Genomic DNA, 5,326 nt, shown 5'->3' with positions numbered 1-5,326 from the left:
CGAGGACACGGTGTGACTCAAGCAATCCTTATTCAGACCCACTAGGGCAAAGAAAGCATTTTCGAGGAGTAATTTCTCCTCGGATAAAGCAAAATCCGGAGCAAAGGTATATCTAAGTCACTACAGCCCATCTTCCAAATACGTAAAAAGGAAAGAAACCCAAAATATCTCAGCAAAGGCTACCACCGCCTCAGCAAAGGCTTTCATTTACCTAATAATATTCTTACTTGATTTTCTAAAAATTTAACTAAATATAAGAATGACTGTATATCAATAGTATTTAAATTATATATATATATAGGAATTATACTATGAATCTTAATATATATATTTTAAGTTACAAGTTAGTTATTTATAGAACAATAGATTTAAATAATTAAATGAAAGCCTAATTTTTTAGGGTAAATTAAAACAATCTACTTCGAGATTTTGGGAAAAGTCAAAATCCAATCTTATTTTTATAAACAATACGACATCCTAAAGGTTTTAATTCATATAGCAAATAACCCACTATAACCATTTATATAAATTCCAATTCAGTCAACATCCATATTCTTTTCAAATTAAATTATCATTTGGAATAACAATAAGAGAACTGCTATGTCCACAATATTTTCACAGCAAATTCTAAGTGGCAGGTTGTTACTGGTTGTTATTGTTGGGGCAAAAAAGTAATCTTAGTGTTAGGTTCAAATTTGAACCAATAACAACTAACCACCTATGATTTGTTATGAAATGTTGTGGATGTAGCACTTCTCATACATTAATGCTTACTAAGTAGATTTGTTATATGATGGAAATAATAATAATTTTAGGGGGCTAAGTGTCATTATAGAAAATTGGAAGTGGTTCCTCAGTGAAAGTTAGTGTAATTTAACCCAAAAAAAAAATTTTGCTTTTTTTTTTTTTGTGGTGATAAGTAACATTTTGTTTTTGGTTTATTAAGGCCTAACAAAATCGCAACACCTTAATGGTTGAGTTGGATTAGAAATTTCTCAATCCAAATTGACCAGAATGAAAAATACTCCAAACTAACCCAGCTTGACCTATGGATACCACTACCTCATTATATCTCTATCTTTATCTTACCTAATTAATGATGACAAAATATGATAACGAACGGGGTAAATTATGAAAATCACTATTTCAATTTCATGGAATGACACTTTTCCAAACTTTACTTTTCATCAGATATTAACATATCATGTTTATTTTTCATTTACCAAATTTAAAATCCCAAATCCTGCCTATATATATATATATATATATATATATGTTAAGGGTAAAATTTTGATGTTCCTAAATAGAATATGGGGTAGCCAAGCTGAAACTCGACTATGGGCTCTTGAGATGATACCCAAAGGCTTTCGGTGTGATGACAAAGTCTATCCAAGCAAGAAATAAAGGCTGCACATGACAAAACAGCAAGAAAAGCCCAATGAAAAACGCGTTACAATACTTAATTAGTACATTAGTGGTCCTGGTTCGATAGTTCAAATCAATCCTCTAGTGGTACTGTATTATCTCCAGCAGTAGGGTAATTTGAGGTTAATAAATGTGTTTACATAGTAAAAATCATATTTTTTTTCCTTATTATTATTATTAAGTCAACATGAGGGAGAACTTCCATAGCTTCCAAAACATTATAGCCTTTATCATAATAATAAACAAGGATTAAAGGCTCTATAGTTACAAATAAAAGAGAAAAAATAGGATGGAATGAAGGGAGAGAAAGATCCCCAGCTCAGTGCAGCAAGTATTAAACTAAGATTTTGGTGAGTATGTGTGCATAAGGCATGAATGAGGTGAATGTGGGCTATTTTGAGTGAGTGGGATAGGATTAATATTGAGATTGAAGTTTTTTGTGAGTAATGGGCTGTTTGTGACTAGTTGGAGGACATTTTTTAGCTGTGATTGTGTAAAGGGAGGAGAAGAATATTTGGGATTAGATGAGTGTAGGCTAAAAATGATGAATGGTGAGCTTAAGGAGAGCTAAACCACCAACAAAAATGGCAAACGAATCCCAAAGCCTCAGAGGGGGGTGGCTGTCCCTTTGTGGGTTGAGGTGCTTATGCTTTTATAATGGAGTTTAGAGAAGCATTAATTAACAAGCATCCAAAAGAAACGTAGGTCTCATTCAGGGGAGCAGGTTAGCTGAATTAATAACCTAGATTTGGCCTAAAAATAGGAGATTTGCTTTTGGGGCTGTTTTGCTTCTTTGGGCAAGGTAGTATTTGGAGTAATCTTGCATTAAATGCTAACATTTCTGAGATTGTGTTCAGCCAATGAGATTAAGGCAAGTATTAAGGAAGAATCCTAGTGCTGGAATTGAGATTTGGACCCTAGGAAGTAGGATTCAACACCCCAACCCAGGTGTCAAAGTTTAAGCCCACTTCATAGGGTTTCGTTGGAGATCCTTTTATGCCCTCCAAACCACATGTTCCCAATTTTTTCTCCTTTAGGATTCATGGGCTTGGCACATGAATCACGTCTTGAACGTTTTTTTAACATTTATAGTATCAATTTGTTAAAGTTTGGATAATTTGGTTTCAGCTCCCCTTCTGTTGGAGGTGCGGTCTTGAGGAAGATGATGGAGTCCCTTCATCCTTTTGACTTCAGCTGATATGACAGCCCTTGGGCACTGTTCATGTCAGGTAGAGGATGGCAGAAAACTGATGGGACAACCTTTAGTCCATTCTTAAACGTTTGGTTCCATTGTATAAGTCCCTAGTTGCTTTTTTTTGTTAGGAATGAACAAGGGTTGTTTGCCCACTCTCCTTTGCCTCCTACTGGTGCTTTTTGGGCTTGCTCACATGGGCTGGGTTGTGTGCACATGTTGCCATGGGTTTTCATTCCTCATGGACTTTTATTAGTAAATATTTTTGGGTTTTTCATAAATACTTGCAATGGGCCTTTGGGAAATTAGTTGTAATGTTTGAAACAATAGGACAAGTTTCAAAATACTTTTGTAAATAATATTTACTTTGATGAATTTCATAATGCAATAATGTTCATGGTTTCTAATAATTGCATCATAACTTAAATGGTGATCTTGTGGGTTTGAATGTTTACCATAAGTGTCGAAGACATATATTATGGATGTCGCGATGCAAATGATGTCCATGTATTTCATGGGTTTATAATATGAGAACATAATTTTCAAGATAACTCCCAATGTGTTTTTTTATAAGACTATTGCCATGGTTTTTTCCATGGTAATATTTTACCATGATATTTTTTCTTTGCCAAGTATTGATAATCTTGGGCTCTTTTTTGACAAAACAATGAAAATTGAGTTTTGATATTGTTAATGAGAATTGGACTTTAATGTTGCTAATGAGAATTGCGCTGATGTTGCCAATGTGAATTGGGCTTTGATTTTGCCAACGAGAATTGGGCTTTTGGATAGATAAATTGCCATGGGTTTAAATCATGGGTTTTGATTATGGATTTGAATTCCATTGATAAAATTGTTTTTCCATGGACTTGAATCATGGGCTTTTCAAATATTGTCAAGCATAACTATTCTTGGGCTTTAAATAGAATAGGATGTTTGTATTTGAAAGTAAACAGGTGGTACTTAAATAAAATTAGGTGAAAAAAAAGTACCTTAACAATATATAAAGCACATATCATTTCTTTTTTTAATGAAAACTTCATAAACATTAATATAAACATATACATATACATCTACATTAAATTTTTTATATGCTAAATTGAAATTACACCATCTAACTTTAATTTTAATATCGCTCCAAATGCAATTGAAATTTTTGAATATTATAACAACTAGCTTGTAATCCTATGCATATGCATGAATACACTTAAAGATATACAATAAGATGCATAATATAATTCCTATATATATATATATACAATTTATATACTATTGATAATCATTTTTATATTTTGTTAACTCTTTAAAATTTTTTGTAAGGATATTATTAGTTATAACATGTAAATTGTTCATTTAAAAAAAAAATTTATTGTGAAGCACCTTTTTTTTTATTATTTTTTTTATGATTCATTTATTCTAGATTCTTTGGTTTTTGTATATATATATATTTTTTTTTTAGGAAACTTTGGTTTTTGTACTTAATAACTCATTTGGATGAATATTTATGATGTGGTATCACATTTGATTCTAAAATTAATAAATAAAACTTTTTAAGAATAAATAATTTATGACACATGGTGTAAAATTGAAACTCTAATATTTAATTTGAGTTTTTCTCAACTTCACTTATTATTATTGTAGAGGTAAAATCCCCAGATCATACAATGGGCCTTGGGCCCCATATAGAATTCGACCATGTCCGAGGAGAAGGTGTGGGCACCAAAAGGGCTCCAGGCCCAATTCTTATGGGCCCAAACTTGTTTAAAAGACGGTCCGAGAAGGAATGTCTCCTCGGACGTACCAAGTATGGCTCAAACATGCACCCCGCCAGGAATAAAGAATCGCTCCAACGAGTATTAGTAGCAGGGATGAGTCCCACAAGCCCGTGAGAGGGAAGAAAGTATAGGATGTCAATGGAGAGACTACAGCTGCCACATTAAATGCATGACAGCTACTTTTCTGGCTACATTAATGTGGAGAAGACTGGCGAACAGTGTTACCTTGGCTACTACAACTCATAGAAAGATGGGGGAGATGTTCGATGGGACAGGCACTCAAGTGAAGGTCCAGATGATCAACAAGTGTAAGGTTCTGATGACTTCAAGGGGGCTATATAAATGAGGAGAGTCCCCATGAAGAGGGGGATCGAAAAAAGGAGGAACTTAGAATAGAAGAAGAGAAGAACCATAGCCTTTGATCAGAGACTGGGATACACCCCATATGTCTCCTCGGACTGTATTTCTAATGGACATGAAGGAGATTTCCTTATTTTTGATTATTGTATGGCCCAAAGTTAACTAGCACGCATTTTGTTAGGGCCTAGTTCTGTAACCCACTCTCTGCAAATTCATTGTCTAGGGCTCTTTGGGCTAGAACCCCATTACTGTTGGGCCTAGGCCCCGAACCGAGACCCTACAATTATAAATATAGATGAGTGCTCCTTTAATTTTAGGTAGTTCTTCAAAAAAATAATAATAATAATAATAATGGAGTAGTCAGCATTAAAAACAAATGAGAATTTAATGTCATTACTAGAGAGTCCCCAATAATGAACATAATTCATACGACATCGACAGCAATCATGCTAGCCCAGGTTTCTAAATTCTCCATTATGAGACGTGCAGTGATCAAACCAATGACATTCAAAATCACAAAATTATTTTTTAGATTTTTTTTTTTTTTTTTTTTTTGAGTCTGTCAATTTCAAAG

Source organism: Quercus lobata, chromosome 7, assembly GCF_001633185.2.
Source record: "Quercus lobata isolate SW786 chromosome 7, ValleyOak3.0 Primary Assembly, whole genome shotgun sequence".
Classification (NCBI taxonomy): domain Eukaryota; kingdom Viridiplantae; phylum Streptophyta; class Magnoliopsida; order Fagales; family Fagaceae; genus Quercus; species Quercus lobata.
Note: the sequence above shows the minus strand (reverse complement) of the source record.